Source organism: Pinus tabuliformis, chromosome 5_2 (assembly GCF_031772625.1).
Source record: "Pinus tabuliformis cultivar Carrire ecotype Pingquan chromosome 5_2, CPIR1, whole genome shotgun sequence".
In the NCBI taxonomy this organism is placed as follows: Eukaryota; Viridiplantae; Streptophyta; class Pinopsida; order Pinales; family Pinaceae; genus Pinus; species Pinus tabuliformis.
In genome coordinates this window covers 104303187-104323120 of record NC_142306.1, presented here as the reverse complement: position 1 = coordinate 104323120, position 19934 = coordinate 104303187, and positions in this window count along the sequence as shown.

Below are 19934 nucleotides of genomic sequence, written 5' to 3'. Positions count from 1 at the left end.
CCTCAACCTGCATTTCATGACATTTTCTTTCTACAGTTTGTGCAAAATTTCTGAGGGTGAGCACTTTTTTAGCTGTAAGGATAGCATCTGTTCTGTTAATGATTTTTAGCGCTACCAGCTCCTCCTTAGTCTGATTGTTGAGAAAATTTATCATTCTGTTGGCCTGCTCAGGCCTGTTCCCTAGTACTGTTCTGGCTTTCTGGATCTCAATTTGTGCTTGGCCAATCAATTCCATTTGTTCATGCAATGTCTTGATTGACTTCCATTGTCTAGTAAGGGAGTAGTCAATCCGGGCCCACAAAATCCTCTTTATTTCTGCCAAAGTATTTTCAAGTTTGAGCTCTTTCTCTAAGGCCTTTATTTTGTCTTTGAGGGCCTTAATTTCTCTAGTCTGCTCTGCTACAGTCATCTTTGATTTTTCATATTTGGCTTCCAGTTCTGCCAATTTTTCCTTGGCCTGCTTGATCTCGGTTGCCTGAAGTTCCAGCTCTTTGATAGCCTTTGTCAATTCATCCATGTTTAAGCTGGACTCAGGAGTTGTTGTTGTCACTGCTGCTTCTGTTGCTGCTGTAGTTGTTGCAGGGGCTACTACTGCCTCTGTAGTGGTGGCTATGGTTGAGGTAGTTTGAGGAGGTTGGGAGGTTGATTCTCTTTGTTTGTCTTGCAGTGCCTCTTCTAGCTCCTTCTCTAGATCAATGACTTTTTGATTCAGCTGCATTATTAGATCAAGCTGATCTTCAGACTCTTTTTCCTTTTGCAATTCTGTTGTTTGGGGGTGCTCAGTGGGAAGCAGTTTCAGCCTTTTCTTCAATGCAACAATATCATCTTCCTTCTTTTTCATGAGGGCCCTCACGCCCTTTGGGTCCTTAGGATCATGTCCTAGGTCCACGATGATGTCCTCCAGTGTCTTAATCCTGTTGTCCTTGGCCGTGGAGGACATTCTCTCGAAATCTAACTGAATGTTGGTGTTCTTCAGCGATTCTTTCAATTCATGGGCCATTGTGGCCCTGTCTACCAAGGTGGCATAGACCATTTCCCCCGTTTGTTTGTGCAGCTATATCTGGTCCATGGGGTGAATGTCCTTTGCCATGACTTCCAGCTTTGTTTTTACAAAATCTGGAGCTGAGTGAGGCTGCGGTACCTTGGGTTTGAAGTGACTGAGGATTATCTTTTCCTCTTGTATGTCATACACTGACATCAATCTCTCTTGCTTAGCTGGTGTTGCTTTGAGGAATTGCTTGTACACCTCTATTCTCAACAGCTCATTTTGTGCCTTTATCTCTTTGAAGGAAGCCTTGGTGCTTGAAGGCTTCTTGCTCTGCTGAGTGGAGGAGGATACCTCCATGCCAAGCTGTAATCCCTGCTCTTGTTGAAAAGAGCTTGTAGCCGTTTTCTGACTGTCTCCTCCCTCTTTCCTTGGACTTTCAAGGACTTCCTCGCTTATTTCTTCTATAACTGGGGAGTCAACCTTTTGCCTCTTGGCCTTAGGTTGTTGGGAGGATCCACTAGCAGGAGTGGACTCTTCTCTGTCTCGTTTCTTGCCCCTTTCCTCATGTGCAGGGGTCTGCAATGCAGGCACTGCTGGTGGTTCTGTTTGTGGTGGAGGGGTTTGCTCTTGTTGCTGCCCAATTGAGGAGGAAGGCTTTTCTTTTCTTATCTCTTCTTCAGCACCCATTATTCCCTTGCCCTTGTCTATGCCTGATGCTACTATAGATGGCGCCTGGGTGGCTGGTGCAGTTGCAGTAGTTGAGGTTCCTTCTCCAACTGGATGCGGCTGCTTGAAAATTACCTGCTGCACAGAATCTAAGTCAAGAGTTTTTTCCAAATCCTTGACATTTCTTTGCATTATTTGTTCTTGAGTTAGTTCCTCAACTAATGTGTCTTGCAGCCATTCTTACTGATTAGTATATGCTCAAATTGTGGAATTTTACAGTGCTCATAGCCTAGTAGCCTGTACTTGACTCTTCTAGCACTGATGAAGCCTTCAGGGTCATAAGGGACCCACCAGAAGCTTCTTGATAGCTTATATTTATCTCTGAGGATTTGCTCAGCCTCTTGCCATCCCTCTTTTCTGTTCATGATAAAGGGGCCCAGGTGGTGTTTGAATTTGAGGTGAGATTTCTTCTTGGCACTATGAAAGTGGGTGAGGTTAGAGTTAATAAGCTGCCTATAGTACACCAAGGCGAACAATCTCATTGGTACATATCTTGGGAGCCTGTATCGACAGAGCTCGCAGCCATAAATTCTGATGATTGTATGATTTTAGTATAGGTACCAATCACCTATTTTATAATTTTTGGACAGCTGCAGAGTTTTCTGGATTTCCAATGACACTCTAGGAGGAGGGGATCTCATCAATAGGTAGGAGACCGGGTAGACAAATTGATCAATAAATTCACAATATGAATATGGTGAATCTTGGACTTGGTGGAAAACTGATGACCAGAAGATGACAGACCTTCTTTCTCCCCTAGAATCCAGCTTTTTGATAGGGCATTGAAAAGCCTCGGACTGATAATACATGAACAAGTGGTAGATATATGATGAATATTTGAATATACCCTCCCTGTCCACTTTGAAGAGTTGGTCGTGTATCTTGTTGGCTATGAATTTAGCAAAGTTATACTTGTAAGCAGGAGGTTGGCCTGGGCTGTAAGCAGCTAATAACACCAGCACTGTCTCATCAATGTGCTCACTGGTTTTATAGCCCAACACATAAGAAATCATGTCAACAAGAAGTTGGCCCACATCAGTAAAATGGACATGCAGGAAAGGAGGTGGCCCTGTGGGCTGGCGGTCAACTCCCATAAATGTCTTGGTGATCTTTTGAATGTCAGCAGTGGAAAGCTTGGCACCTGTATCCAGTAAATAATTCATGGAGAAGGGATACAACAGCTGAGTTTGTTTGAAGTTGAGCATCTGGTTGATGGATTCAGCATTGATGTGGAAGAGTATGCTCCCAGATGGAGACTTGACAGCTCTGTGATTTGGATCATAATTCTCAGCACATAAGCAGATGATTTCTGGAAAAATGTTAACAGATGGGAGAAAGTAATGAGGCAGATTGGATTCCCATATCCCATATGTGTCATTGTTGCTCAAATAGTTATCCCTCAATTCCCGGAAGGTCTGTAAATGGTTCCTGTCACCCACAAGGTCTTGGATGAGGTAATCTCTGTCAGCAAGAGGGAGGGCCTCAAGCTCTTTGTTGGGTGGATTCATGGGGGAAACACTGAGAGCTGTGGGTGCAGCCATTGTATAGCTTTTGGGTGCTGTCTTTAGAATACAGTTTCTGAATGTAACAATGTGAGTGTAATAGCTTGTAAATCCTTTTAGAGGTCAGGTGGCAGATTGAATGCAGGTGGTGCCAGATATATCTTCAAAGAGGAGTAGGTGGATTAAGCAGGCTTGCCTCTGTTCTGCTCTCGTAAATTCACAAGGATTGTGAATGGTGAGGATGAATTGCAGAGGGAGGGCAGGACTATAAGCTGGTAAAATGCAGTTTTTCAATTATGAATTCGGCAAAAGGGAACAATGCCGGGCAGTTGGAGGGTAGATTGCAAATTAAGGCCAAAAATGATTGTTCAACAGTGAATTTTGAACAGGGTGACAATGTGGGTTGCTTTGGGCCAGGATTTAGTGAATGACAGAGTTTAATTTAGGATTTACCAGGTATTTAGTGGAGAATTTTGCAGAAAAATGGCAAGAACATGGGCAAATGGGTAAATTTCGGCAAATACCTGGATAATTAACGCCGAGATGCTGCCGGGTTGAGCAATGGACGAAGAACGTAGCTGAATTGGTGAGTGGCGGCGTCTCAAGCTTCGAATTCGCAGCGTGGAGGCAATTTTTTGGAGCGAACGAGTCAAACGGCTCTCTTTCTTTCCAGCGAAAATGACAAAAACAGTTGATTTTTGCGTTTATAACGGCAAATTTGGCAAATATGGGTTTTTGGCACTTTTCCGCCAATGAAGTCATTGGCGGGGCCCAGGTACGGATGATGACGTGGGTGCTGAGTCAGAGGCCAGCGTGGCGGGACACGGTGGAGGGGCGCGGGGGCAACAAGATGGCGTGGAGGGTGACGTGGCGAGGTGGCGGGGGCCTTGGGCCTGACGTCATCATGACGCGGGAGTGACACGACAGGGGAGGCGGTTTTCAGGAGAGCGGTTTCTGGTCTCCCCGCACCGCTATTGGGGAAAGGCGGTAATGGGGAGAGGGGCTCCGAACAACCCCGGTGGCCGCCACGCGTCCAGCGTACGGGAGCAAAACCACCCGCTCCCCGGACGCTAAAGCGCGGCAGGTCCACAGGGTAGAATGACCGCCCACCTTTGGATTGGGGGCAGCAGCAGATCGGCGGCTGGCGGGTGCCCCGACCCAACGTGCAAGTTTGGGTGGGGACCGCCAGACAATTAAATAATATTTAATATGGCGGGGTCAAAAACTTTGGTTAGAGGGTTTTAATGGGTTTTAAACACATATAGGTTAATATGTCGGGGTTCAACCAAATATTTATCATTAGGTTTGAGCGGGGGGAAGGGGTTTTCATAGGTATTTTCAGAAAAAAGGGTAGGAGAGGGTTTAGTGTAGGCTATTATTCTAACCAGGGGTTAGAGTAATTCCCAAGTAAGGGTTGACTATAGTCCCTGATGGACTAATGTCTCCCATATAAGTGCTAATTAGCTATAATGCTAAAAGGGGGGATATTTATATATTTTTTGGGTTTTTTGCATAGAATGCTATAATAGTAGGGGGAGGGGTAGCACTTAGGGATTTATATAGTAAAATTAGAAATTAATATGGATTGAGGATGTGAGAGAGGAATGGAGAGCTAGGTTTTTAATGAGTAAACTTAGCTTAAGAAGCAGATGGGAGTGAAGAATGATTTTACACAGGAAATGTGGCTTCTTTTCGGAGGGAGATGCCACCACTTGACATGAAATTTACAAATGAGAAATGTGAGGAGGATTTTTCAGGCAGATCCTACAGTCCTCAAGGGGATGTTAGTAATAAACTTTTGAAGGGGATGAGGGAAATTAGTGATGGTTTGGTAGTTTGCCAAATAGGCCATTGCTCTTGCTTTTCTCCTACTGATGAGATCAGATGTGAGTTTTTTCATGTCATATGCTTAGATCTTGTATTCTGCAACCTTCCACTGCCTACCCTGCCTAATATGCCTAACATTCTTTCTTCCTTTGGATGGGTGCACTTAGCCTTGCAAACCCTGATAATTCTCTTTTCTTTTTGCAGTCCTCCTATCTAAGTCTACCCTTATAACTTCCAAGGGCCCAGATTAAGCAGTTGGGCTCCTTCCTTTCTCTATCCACCTAGTCATCTGTCAAGCTTGAACTGTTTGAGCAGGTACTTCCTTTCTAGTCGACAACATGCAATTTAAAACATGGTGAGGCCCAGCTTGCGCTGTTGGACCACCCATCAAAGTAGCAGTGGCATTTTGGATTAGCCACTTTCATGGTCTTTATTTGGGGTTCATCTCCTTTATTTTTTCTTTGATCAATTCATTTTCTTTCCTTTTGATTATTCCTTTAAGGCATACCCTCTTTACATTTTTTAACTGTCTATTTCTTTCACAAAAATGGAATCTTAGTGCCACGGAGGATGACCATTTTCGGCACTTCCACTGTCAATCATGAGAAATGAAAACCTATTGGTATAGGAGGCTAACAGTGGCTCCACTTGGGGATGGCTTTTCCAGATGAGAAGCCAAGAACAGCAGGTCAGATTGCCTAATTTCTCCCTTCCTGCTGCAGTCTGAATTTTTCTGTTGTTGGAGACTATTGACCAGGATCTTAGATACTTACAGGCAGTACCCACTGAGCTGATTTGCTGTGAAGTTGCAGATCTGTTTTTTACCTGTTTCTGAAATTTTTCTCATCACCTTGATAGTTCCTCTGTGTTTTTCCTTGCTTTCCCATGCTAGGATCAAAACATATTCCAAAAATAAAATAGTGCAGCATCCTGGTCTTTCTCAAAATATGCTCCACTTAGTGCTTTATTTATCTGCTGTAAATGAAAATACTTGAAAACACAAATATTTATGTACAATATATGTTTGTTGAGTGTTTGATCAAAGGGAGTCAAAATAATGCCCGAGCATTCTCCCATTGACTGGGCCTTCCTCAGTGTTTGAGCCATCCAAACTCCTTAGAAAATAGGTGTTGTTACCTTGTATAGCATAAATGACATAAGGTCCCTTCCATAAGAAATAAAACTTACCATGTTTGCCTTTTTCCTCCCTCATGGAATCCCATCTTAACACTTTGTTTCCTTAAAGAAATCTTCAGCTTTGGTTCTTTTGTCAAATATTCTTTTGAGCTTTTCTTGCAGTACTTGGGTTCTTTGATAGACTTCCTCTCTCGTTTGCTGCAGGTGAATTGTCTGATTTTTTCTTCTTTGAATATCATTGGGCTCAGCTTGTATTTCTTGCAGCAACTTGATCACAGGAATTCATAAAGATGAAGGAAACTTTGCTTCTAGCCCATAGACCAGTTCATATGGACTTATGCCAATTGATCTCTTGGTGGTTAGTCTGCCTGCCCATAGTGCATTGACCAAATTCTTATGCCAATTCTTTTTGTTTTCTTCCAAAACTTTCTTAACGATATTGATGAGACTTTTGTTGGAACACTCAGCTAGGCCATTACCTTGAGGATAGTAGGCAGTGGAATGACCTAGGGTCATGTGATACTTGTGACAAAAGTTGATTATTTTTTTGGATTTGAAAGCAGCAGCATTGTCTGTAATAATTTTATCTGGACATCCAAACCTGGACAAGATGTTGGTTTCTAGGAATTGTATAATAGTGGAGTCATTGGCTGGCCTACAAGGGATGGCTTCTATCCATTTGGTAAAATAGTCTGTGGTAGTGAGAATCCACCTATGCTGGCTAGAGGATGGAGGGTGAATTTCACCAATGAAGTCTAAACCCCATTGCTGGAATGGTCTCTCAGTTGAAATTGGTTTGAGTTGTAAAGGCAGCAGCTTTCTTTTGCCCTAAAAAATTTGGCATTTGTGACAAGACATTACAAATTTCTTTATATCAACAAACAAGGAGGGCCAATAAAATCCATCCCTTAGGATCTTATCAGCTGTGGACTTCCAGTATAAGTGTCCTCCACAGTCACCTGCATGAAATTCTTTGAGGACATTGTCAGTTTCTTCTAATGTTAAGCAATTGAGTAAGATCCCTTCATGATTTCTCCAAAACAAAACATTGTCAATAATACAAAACTTTGAGGCTTTCATTTTCAAGAATCTTTTCTTGGTTCTGGACAACCCTGGAGGAGCTTGCAGGTTTAATAATACAAAACATATATCAGCATACCATGGAGATTGCATAAAGGCTTGATTGATCTGTGGAGTCGCCATCTCTTGTTCGTCGTCTAGTTCATTAATGTCAAGGGCTTGAAAATTGGTTTCAGTCATTAGTTTGGCTAGGCCTTGTACTTTTATTAGTTTGGTAGGTTTAATCTCAATTTCATATTCTAAGATATTGGCAATCCACTTGCCCCTCTTGCCTTCAATTCCTTCTTGGGTTAGAATGTCTTTGACTACTGCATTAGGAACATAGGCAATTATATGAGAGTACAGGATATAGATTCTGAAGTCCTTGATGGCTTTTACCAATGCATAGGCTTGTTTTTCCATGATCTAATACTTCAAGGGAGCATCCCTAAGGGCTCGGCTAAAAAATGCAATGGGTTTTTCACAGCCCTGGTCATCGTTTTGTAGCAGAACAGCAGCAATTGTATGTTCAGATGCAAAAGAAAAAATGATAAAATCTTGATCAAATCTAGGGCTTGTTAGGACTGGTGTGTTTGTCAATGCCCTTTTGATATCCTCAAAGGCTTGTCTAGCTTCCATGGTCCATTTGACCTTGGAATCCTTTTTCAGCATATTGTTTAACAATCTTACGAGTTCAGCCAAATTGGGAATGAACCTCCTCAAGAAGTTAATTTTTCCTAGAAAGCTTTGTAGTTCTTTGATGTTTCTCGGATGTGGTACTTGTAGGATAGCTTGAATTCTGTCAGGATCAATCCTAATACCATCTTTTGAGATTATATGCCCCAGGAGTTTACCTTCTTCCAGCCCAAACAGTGACTTCTTTGGGTTCAAAGATATGCCATATTTTCTACAAATTGTGAAAACCTGCCTCAAGTGTTCTAAGTGTTATTGATCTGATTTTGAAAAGGCAGTGAGATCATCAAGATAGACAACTAGGAAATCATGAATTTCCTTGGCGAAGGCAATATCCATTGCTCTTTGGAATGTAGCCCCTGCATTTTTAAGCCCAAAAGGCATTTTGACATACTTGAATGTTCCCCAAGGTGTTGTGAAGGCAGTTTTGTCTTGATCATCCGGGTGCACTAGAATCTGATTGAATCCTGAGAAACCATCTAGTAAAGAGATCCTAGCGGCCCCCACTACCCTTTGCAAGATATGATCCATTTTTGGTAAGGGGTAATGGTCCTTGAGAGAGACTTTGTTCAAATTTCTTAGGTCAACACATAGTCTGATTTCCCCTGTCTTTTTCCTAGTAGGCACTAGGTTTGAAATCCACTCTGAGAATCTGATTGGGGCAATGATCCTTGCTTCATACATACATTTAACCTCTTTTTCAATGAGGGGGAGGAGCACAGGGTTCACTCTTCTGAGTTTTTGTTTGAAAGGCTTTTGATTTTCTTTTAAAGGTATAGTGTGCTGGATAACTGATGTATCATAAGATTTAAGGTCCTCATAGCTCCAGGCAAAGACATCTTGAAACTCTTTGAATAACTCAATGTATTTCAGTTTCTGCTCAGGTGGTAATGCCTTGGACAACTTAACCATTTTGGGATTTTCAGGAGTCCCAATGTTACAATCTTCTATTTCGGCATTCAATGGTTGCATTTTTGGTTTTCTTGAGATATCATTTGAATCGAACAGATCCTCTAAAGGGGTTAAGCCTGTGGGCAGAAAATTATCCTTTAGCTCAATTACCTCTGCTTCTGTTTCAGCGATTTCCTCTCCATCTGGTTGTTTTAACTCCCGTATAGTTTCCTTGTCAAAAGTGGTAGGATGTAAAACTAGATCAGCTGTTTTAGCTGATATTTCCTGTGTAATTGTGCATGCCTGTGGTTGATCATCTTTAGTGCTAGTGTCAATGTTCATGCCGGAAAATTCTTCCTTTAAAGTGAGGAAGTTATTTATCTGAGTGTTACTCTCGAAGACTTGCCATTTCTTGATGTTATCCGGAACTGAAGGTCTATGTTTGATTTCAGTAGTAAATGTATGATTGGTTTTGAAAGGCAACTTACAAGTGCTGGCAAAAGTTGCCAAGCTGTGAGCATGTAGATTGAGTTCTCTGGAAATTTTAGTCAACTGTGATTGTGAGAAGCTCTCAAGTACCTGAATAGCTACTCCCTTGTATGCTCTCAACCTTAGATCATTTGTGGTAAAGTTTCCTTTCATCTGTTGCATGATCAGATCTGAATCTCCTAAGATTGAGACTTTGGTTGCACCTAGATTTTTTATGAGTTTCAAACCTAACAGAAGGGATTCATATTCAGCCATGTTTTTTTTGCATCGAAAGTTTAGTCTATATGCATGGCCCTCAGCTTGGTCATTGTGCATATTATGGATCCAGACTCCTGCCCCAGCTCCTAACCTGTTTACAGAACCATCAAATTCTAAATACCATAGGGTTTCATGATCAAGGTTTGGATTGAGATAACTGGAAAGTTGGATCATGGGTAGGTTGGTTTCTTGCAAGTTACTTGATGCATCATGTTCCTTTGTCTTATCAGCTATAACCACGGTCCCTCGGTCTTTGAAAGTACGTTGCTGATCTAACTCCTCTGTCTCTACTGTCATTAATAGTTCAGAATAAGATTTGTTGCAGATATCGGCATTGTAGAGAATAAATGAATCCATGTCAGAGTGCATTGAATAGATTGGGAAGTTTTGGGGCTTCTCTTGACTGCTTACCACATATTTCATCAAAGTTTCACGGTATAATCTCTTTGGCTGCCCAAAGACTGAGATAGTCGCATAGGACATATCCAATTGCAAAGATCCTTGGAGTTTGGCCCCCCAGGATCTGGACAAGAGCATGCCATACTTAGGGGGTATGTCAGCTACTACTACATCCATCAAGATAGTTTTGGTTGGGTATTGAACCAGAGAAACACATAAGTCTTTAATCAATCCTAAGCACCTGACCTAGCTTGAATCAAATGAGAATAGATCTTTATAAGGTCTTGTGATGTCTAGGTCGAGTTTTTCCATTACAGATTTGGGCATTAAGTTGTGTGAGGCCCCAGAATCGAACATTGCGTTATGTAGGACCTTGTCATGAATGTTTAGACTGACATAAAAGGGTGGAACCCCTCCATTTTCTATTTTTCCATTAACCTCAGGTCCGAATAGCAACTCAGGTTGGTCATCTAGGACATTCACGGCATCTTTGTTGTCCGAAACCTGGAGTGACTTGTTGATCTGCTGTCTGTATATTTCATGTTTGGCTAATTCCGAGAGAGGAACTGATATCTTTAGCTTACTTATTTCTGTTTCCAAGTTAAACGGTTTTTCCATTTGAATTTTGGCATTTAGTGCAACAGATTTTTCCCTTTCAGCTGGGTTGTCAGTGGTCTTTTGCTCATAGTTGGCTTGATTTTGAGTGAAACTGACACCATGTTTGTTTCCTGGGGGGGGATCTGCCCTTGTCTTTGACGGATGGAGTGGAGCTGGCTGGTTTTCAGAGGGCTGTTGTTCCGAAATGTCCTCCACAGTCACCTCTGTGGCAGGTGGGTTTAAGCTGCCCGTTGATTGTGGGAAAGTGGTACTATCATTGATCTTTTTTGACTGCTTATTGTCCTTTGGTTTGAGGGATGCAGGTACATCTATCGTTCTAGTCCTTAGTTTGTACTATTTGTGTACCTCATACACAGCTGCATCATAACCCTCTTTGAAATCAAATGATTCTCCTGACTTAGGGTGGCATTGGTTGTCATTGTAAATTTCTTGATCTTCTTGTGTTAAGAAGACTTTATGTTCACTGTCCAAACCCATTAGGTTGATGTGAGGATCCTCATTAGGTTCACTAGATGTGGAAGCCTCAGCATAGTTTTCTTGGAAAGGAGGTCTAACATGTTGGTCAGGATCAGTCCTTCCAACGTTGGGATTTTGATTCTTTCTAAAGTTTGGGTTTCTAATATTGCTTGTTTGACCTTCCCATGATGATTCTCTTTCTATGGTTTCCACCCTGTCTCCAAGTCTGTCCATCCCTTTGATGATTGCATCTAGCTTTTGCTCAAATGATGAGGGTTCTTCTTTGAAAGTAGTTCTTCTTTCAGTCCTTGCCTGGTTTCTCTTAGCAATCATATTTGCCTCTACACTTACAGCTATTTTTTGCATGTCTGCTAGGGCTGCAGGGGCTTGTTCTCTTAGTTGATATGCCATATCAGCATCAAACCCATCAGGGAACTTAATCAATGCTAAATCAGGTGGAGGCCTAAGATTTTGAGGAATGGCATTATAGATAGTGTTGAATCTAGTGCAATAGTCCAAGACAGTTTCTTGTGGGCCTCTCCTTAGGGTGTCATACTCAGATAAAATGTGTAGAGGGTCCTTTTTCTTTTCCCATCTGTTCAGGAAGGACTGATAAAGGGCACCCGAATCAGCTATCGTACGGATGGTTGAGCCTTAAAGTGTAATGACATATATAATAGTAGCTATAATGAATGAATGGAAGGCATGGCAGAGGTTCGCGAGATCGATCTAATTGCTTGCGAAATGACATATATCGAGTCATTCATGCATAATGACATATGCCCATATATGCATTATCTGCTAAAGCATAATTACGTATATAATGACTGATAGGGGTAATAACAAATAATACTAGAGTAGAGGCACCTTAAGTAGCAGATCTTCGTTCTAGTGGTTTAGTCCACTAAGGGAAGGCCTACACTCCGAGCATCGAGAGGCAAGCCTGCGTGCGAATGAACGAAAGTAGAATTTGCAGCCAGTGCCCTGAACCAAGTTCTTACTTCACCTGTCAGACTTTGCACAAAAATCTTCATTCTAACATCATCATCATCTATCTCATAATTTTCAAAGTAATCTTGCATTTTCTTGGTATGTTGTAAGGCAGTGTATATATTGGTTCCATCAAAATAAGTAATCTTACTTTGGTAGTCCTGAGGCATGGCCCCAGGATTACCAGGTAACTGAAGGGGAGCATAACGATTAGCCATATTTGGGGGGATAAGTGGTACAACTGGTAGAAAGGGAACAACTGGAACAATGGGGACAGCAATAGCAGTTTGTGTGTTGGGTGTAGACAATATGTTTTGTGAAGTGGATGATGAAGAGGGGGAAGAATGAGTTGTATGAAGGTGGACTGATGGTTTAGCAGGGGTTGGAATAAAACTTTGCTGAACTGCCTCAGGGCTAGATTCAGGAGATTTTTCTAGTTCCTTCTGGTTCCTAAAAGTTTTATGGATCAAATTTGGATTATCGAAAGAAGATGGGGGATTTGGGTCAGGATTTGACCTGGTGTGCCTAGTTCTCTTTTTAGGAGCCAGCTTCTGAACCTGCTTTTGGTATTTTTGAGAATATTTTCAGAACTTGTTTTTTAAGGAACCGTTCAAGTTTTTGGAACCACTGTCTAAAGATAGACAGGTGTTGCAAAATACGCTCTGGTCCCCAGTGGAGTCGCCATTTATGTTAACACTCAAGTTGTTCCCTTTGACTCCCAAGGGAATACGGCCGAGGTAACCACTAACCAATCTTTGGGTCACAGGTTCTAGCCTACCTATGACCAGAGAGGGCTCTCTCTTTATGATTTAACTTTGTTTGTATAATATCTTAGGCTAGTTATGATGCTCAAGGTCTTGTTTTGAATTTTGCTAGATGATGATTTCAGTCAGAATAGATATATGTCTACAGGGTGATCTAGGCCATTGGGCATGGAGTCAGTGATGTTTAATTGCTTGATATGTCTGTGTTGATACAACAGTGATGCTACAGAGCCAGATAAGTGTCCAAGGAACAATTTTTTAAATCTGTAAATGGATGTGATGGAATCAGGGCGTGAAAGGCAACTAAGGATCTTTCAGTAAGCTGATATGGAGAACAGTGGGAATATTACTTAGGAGCACTGAAGAATTCCTGCATAACATTCATATATATAGAATTGATACAAACATGAGAAATTAAGAATTCATGTTCATGATTAATTCTGAAGAAAACATTTCAACAACAGAGATTGAATACAGGGTGTATACAAACATATCCTGTACTATTCTTTTTCTCTATTATTAGATTGGTGAAACATGCATATGATTCAAACAAACATAGGAATATAAAACATAGATTAAGAAGACTTATTGTTCCATTAGACAGCACAGGAATTCTGCAACAGCACGCAGAGCATCATTGAGACATCAAGCATCCCAGAAACACTAAGCTTTTCAAGCCTTTTGCATTAGATTATCTGAAAATATACAATACATTTGCCTTAGAGTGAAAATCACCAACCCCAAATACGCTGCCAGGGGAGGTATATATACAAAATTTACATCAGAAAATATCTAGCTGGTGAGTTAATGGCTCATTAATATTGTGCCAACTCCTAGAGCATTGCAGATGAGAAAATAAATGTTGTAGTAACTTCTTAGTCTATTAGCTGTCCAAAATGGTAAGAGAATGTTGACTTTGTGACCGATGGAGTCGGCTGAAGCCGTGCTGCCCAAAATTTGCGCGTTTCCTATGTTTTGGCCTGCAGTCACTGTCTTCATGCTGAGTCACCCTTTTCGGCTGGCTTGTATGCTATCCAGATTTTGTTTTTTGCTTTTGGCTGAGTGGGAGCTGACTAGGATTGATCAACTGAGATTACTGAGGCAAAATTTGCAGCATTTCCTGCCACCAATCCTCTTTGGGCAGTTGGTGTCTCTGAATTTTTACCAAGGTTTCATCTGCCTCTGTATATCTATAAAAATTTGGAGGAACCTCAAATAGGTGATTGACCTCATGTTCGATAAAAAATAGATTTTCAAGCTTGTCATAGAGGCCCTGCCCTGTTGGAGGCCCTGTTTCCTCAGAAGTACTGACGGATGCAGTGATTTGATTTTCAATAAAATTTGTCATCCTGGTAGCATATTTCTCACGGGGGAGCAGTCTTCCTGTGCTCGTTAATAGGCTGGGCAATCCCTTTTCTTGCAGTGCTCCCATTTTGAGCTTGTACTCATCCACCTCAGCCTACATTTCATGACATTTTCTTTCTATAGTTTGTGCAAAATTTCTGAGGGTGAGCACTTTTTTAGCTGTAAGGACAGCATCTATTCTGTTAATGATGTTCAGGGCTACCAACTCCTCCTTAGTCTGATTGTTGAGAAAATTTATCATTCTGTTGCCCTGCTCAGGCCTGTTCCCTAGTACTGTTCTGGCTTTCTGGATCTCAATTTGTGCTTGGCCAATCAATTCCATTTGTTCATGCACTGTCTTGATTGACTTCCATTGTCTAGTAAGGGAGTAGTCAATCCGAGCCCACAAAATCCTCTTTATTTCTGCCAGAGTATTTTCAAGTTTGAGTTCTTTCTCTAAGGCCTTTATTTTGTCTTTGAGGGCCTTAATTTCTCTAGTCTGCTCTGCTACAGTCATCTTTGATTTGTCATATTTGGCTTCCAGTTCTGCCAATTTTTCCTTGGCCTGCTTGATCTCGGTTGCCTGAAGTTCCAGCTCTTTGATAGCCTTTGTCAATTCATCCATGTTTAAGCTGGACTCAGGAGCTGTTGTTGTCGCTGCTGCTTTTGTTGTTGCTGTAGTTGTTGCAGGGACTACTGCTGCCTCTGTAGTGGTGGCAGTGGTTGATGTAGTTTGAGGAGGTTGGGAGGTTGATTCTCCCTGTTTGTCTTGCAGTGCCTCTTCTAGCTCCTTCTCTAGATCAATGACTTTTTGATTCAGCTGCATTATTAGATCAAGCTGATCTTCAGACTCTTTTTCCTTTTTCAATTCTGTTGTTTGGGGGTGCTCAGTGGGAAGCAGTTTCAGCCTTTTCTTCAATGCAGCAATATCATCTTCCTTCTTTTTCATGAGGGCCCTCACGCTCTTTGGGTCCTTAGGATCATGTCCTAGGTCCACGATGATGTCCTCCAATGTCTTAATCCTGTTGTCCTTGGCCGTGGAGGACATTCTCTTGAAATCTAACTGAATGTTGGTGTTCTTCAGCGATTCTTTCAATTCATGGGCCATTTTGGCCCTGTCTACCAAGGTGGCATAGACCATTTCCCCCGTTTTTTTGTGCAGCTCTATCTGGTCCATGGGGTGAATGTCCTTTGCCATGACTTCCAGCTTTGTTTTTACAAAATCTGCAGCTGAGTGAGGCTGCGGTACCTTGGGTTTGAAGTGACTGAGGATTATCTTTTCCTCTTGTATGTCATACACTGACATCAATCTCTCTTGCTTAGCTGGTGTTGCTTTGAGGAATTGCTTGTACACCTCTATTCTCAACAGCTCATTTTGTGCCTTTATCTCTTTGAAGGAAGCCTTGGTGCTTGAAGGCTTCTTGCTCTGCTGAGTGGAGGAGGATACCTCCATGCCAAGCTGTAATCCCTGCTCTTGTTGAAAAGAGCTTGTAGCCGTTTGCTGACTGTCTCCTCCTCCTTTCCTTGGACTTTCAAGGACTTCCTCGCTTATTTCTTCTATAACTGGGGAGTCAACCTTTTTCCTCTTGGCCTCAGGTTGCTGGGAGGATCCACTAGCAGGAGTGGACTCTTCTCTTGTTATAGACATTTTTGTGCCTTATAGTATTGAGCATGAAATGTCCATAATCTAAGGGATCCAAAGTCCCTAAACATGTTGTTCCTACCCCTAGAGGAACAAGGCTAATTAACCACAGTAATTCACAGAAGTTCTCCACCTGAAACCACTCAAAAACAAGTCAATTCATGATCATGTCAACTGCTCCACTGAGCATCTGCGCTGAATGTCAACTGCTACACTGGCTACCTGCGTTGAATGTCAACTCCAACACTAGCTACCTACGCTGAGCGAGTTTGGACAAGTGGCAGGCTCATTCCTCAATGTGTCAATGCTCAGGAAGCTTCCAAAATGACACTTGCCTCAGGGAATTCGACTGGTGATGAGTAAGAGGTTCCAAATCTCCAAGTGGAAGCAAGAATCTCCAAGTGGACTCAAGAACTGAGAGAGGGAGAGGACACTAGTCAGATCTCAAGCTGACTCATCCTCTCTCCAAAATAACTATATATAGATCTCTTCTCCATGAGATCTAGAGGCTGGAATTTTGTGATTGCAAAGAATTGTTGTTGGTTTGAGACTGGAAACATTGGGTGCTTAATGCTTTGAAGGGAGCTGAAGAAGGAATTCCATTCTGCTGGGAAGGAGATGCTGGATTGGAGCCCTCTGGGTTGTATCTCTTCCTGAACCTTGTTATCAATCAATAAAGCTATCTTGGTTTTCTCCTATATACTGGTGTATTTATATGATTGCATTAGTGTATTTGATTTACTTCTAATCCTGAATCATTTGTGAATATGAATATCTGCCTTTGTGTTGTGTTCTTCTCTTGTCGCAAGTAGTTGTTCTCTTGTCACAGGTAGTTGTTCTCTTGTGATCTCATGGGAATCAAGTAGCTGTTCTCTTGAGCAAGCGATGAGGCAAGTAGCTGTGGACACCCAAAGAGAAGAGGATCTAGATCGAGGGACAAACAGAAGACAACGGTAAGTCTATCAATCTCCCCTCTTTCACATTTCATAAAGGAAGAAACCAGAATAGCTGTATCTGTTTGTTGCTAAGGCACTGTCACACCTTAGGTGGATAGGATCGTCCTGCATAGGCATTTTTCCCCCCAACAAATTGGCGACTCCGCTGGGGAGAATTTGTTTATTCATTTCATTTGTGTTTCTGTCATTTGTTTACTTCATAGACTTGACAGCAACAATCGAACTGCATCTTTCCCAGATGCAAAGTAGAAAGTTGCTGCTTTGATCCTTCACTGGATTTTGTCTATGATCTGAACAATGGACTCACAAATGACTTGATGATCCTTTGTGATAGTCTTTAGTACCCTCTCAAAGCATCCCTTTGATTATACCTTGCTTGTGTTTATGATTTGGCCTGAACAGTTGATTTTTGAGCATTTTATGACCCAGAACCCAGGGGAAACGAGAGTTTCTCCTTCAGCGCAAACACTGTGAAGGCAGTCTGCATTTCAACGCAGTCCCGTGAAGGCTACCTGTGCTGAATGTCAACTCCAAAGTGTTGGACTTGCGCTGAACCAGTTTAGCCTTGTGCAGCTGGGGTTCTCTATTGTCTGTTGCCCTGTTTTGATCTCTGTTTTTTGCAGCCTTTAACCAGCATAGGTACCAGTCTGATAACTCCTTTTCTTTGTTTAGATTCCCCCTCCTTTTGTACAAAAAGACTGTGAATGTTTTTATGTGTTTGTGGCATCATTTACAGTTTTCCTTTGCATGAGTAAAGTAGTCATCCTGTAGCCTTTTATTCAGATCTGATTGATTGTGATCTTGGAAGAGAGTTCATTGGTTGTTTGCAGATTGATTATAGATTTACTTTTGCTTATTGGTTTGAATTTATCTCTTTTAAGTGTCAAAACAAGTCTTTATTTCGAAAATCGTTAAGTAGTGTAATCTCTTCTACCCTCTCTGATTTCGAAAAAGTGAACTTGTTTGTATTGATCATTTAAAAGCAAATTCAAAGTTGTACAAAAAGCTTTCTTTGTAGGCATTAATACTAAGAAATTGGAAAACAAACGCTTGCATTGTGCATTTTGCATTTGATAGTTTGCATGTTGGATTTAGGAAAAGTGCATTAGAGTGTGCTGATTGCTCTTTGAGAAAAGATGGTGTCTTCTTTTCCCTTAGTAGCTAGGATTTTCAAAGTTGAAAAGATAATAAAGCTTGCTTATCATCTTTAGACTGCATTTAGGAATTTGTATCATACATCTCGTGGTGAACCTTGAAAGGCAAACTTTAAAAAGATCAACCTAAAATAAATTGAATGAACCTAACAACGCTTTGTAACATAACGCACAACATAGAGGTCTAGGCTAGAGACGTGTTCCAGCGTCGTTAAGCCTAGTGACTGTCGATCTCGTGGAAGGTGGGTGATTCCTCCTGAGGGACGATAGCGCTAGTACGGATTGTGCTCCCACGTACCGTCGCGTATATATTGGGAGACCCCTATAGGCATATATCCTTTATCCTTAGGAAGCCGTGTCGGCCGCCCTACTGATCGCAATGCAGTGAACACAGCAGTCACGAAGATCGACTGCCCGTACCCTAAAAAGTATTCTGCGGTTTTGCGAAAGGTTTGGCACACCCTCTGCCTAGAACTCCAGAGCAGTTTCTTTTGGCCTTTTTCAGACTTTATAACAGAAAAAGTCCATCCGAGCATTTGTCACTTCGGGCTCGTTAAAACATCGAAGGAGACTAGAGTCATCTTTAGCTTTTTCTCGACTCTTTAAAAGTGAAAAAGCAAGTTGTGTCTAAAGCGTCGTTAACAATTTATTTTAAACGGAACAATCACCCTTTAATCCTGCGTTGATCTTTAGGTTGAAAAGATGGAGCACACCAACCAAGGAATTCCTCTTGGTGGAAATCCTAGTCCCTTCTCCTCTTGGGGAGATGTTGGTGCGCCCCACATGGCCACATTGTCGCTTCCAGGACTGACAATTGGCCTACCAGTCTGGCTCTTTTCAACCAATGTCGTTCAGAATACCACCATTCCTGAACAGTCGAGTCAACAGTTAGATCAGACAAGAGTTTCCTCCCAGCCTTCCACTTCATCTTCCTCCCCTCCTTCCTCTTCGCTTGACGGAACTGGTCGAACAAAAAATCGGGTTCCTAAGAAGAAGAAGGAGCCTAAGGCGACTGGGGGCAAACAAGTGTCATCTAACAAAAATCCACACACAACACTCGTAAGGCCTAAATCGCCATGCGTCATATGCAAGGGAGATCACCTCCATAGAGATTGTCCCTGTATTCCCCGGATACTAAGGGACTGGTCCCCCCGTTTGCACAATTCAGTAGCATCGACCTCTGGTAGCCATGTCGACTGCTCACCGTCAACTAGTGGGAGTGAAGCCCCAGGACAGAGCGGGAAAGCTAAATTTCCCTGCAGACTGTGCGAAGGCGATCACGCCATCCAACGTTGTCCCTTCTTAGATGAGGCAAAAAGAGTTCTGGAAGATCGCCCGATTTTACGAGCGCATCTCCCTCCTGGATATCAAAGACTCCTGCCAAGTCCCTCACTAGTTGAAAACCCGGCTGACCCGCCCAGGTGGTCAGCCGAAGCACCTGTCATTGAAGATGAACCGTCTGAATCCATACCTGACGAAAGTCTAAAGGTTGAAACGACAGTTGACCCGGTTTTGCCTTCAGAGGATCTATCTTCGAATGACACCATCACAGAGGAGAATAAAGACGACACCGTCCAGATTCTCTTCATCAGCACTGACTCTGATGATCAAGGGGGCAATGCCACCATTCCTTTATCGCAGGAAGGAAGTTCATCAGAGTGCTATCTGGCCGTATACTCAGTCCCACCACCAAGCAACCTGGTTGTATCCTTTGATTGGAACCAACTAGGTAGACCTCGGTTGCCAGCAAGCATACCATTCAGAATTATCGTTCAAATATACAGAATGGTGATGGTTGGCACTATCATTGATGAGGGGGCATCTGTGAGTATCCTTTCCTCTATTGCTTGGAAAGCGCTTGGTTCGCCAGCGCTTTTACCTGAAATGAGAAATCTATCAGGTTTTGATAAAGGAACCAGTCGACCTTTAGGGATCCTCCCCAATGTGCCTATAACATTGAAAGGGAAGACCGTTCAAATGAACGTGATGGTCGTTCAAGGACCCTTGGATTATAACCTACTCCTTGGACGAGACTATATAT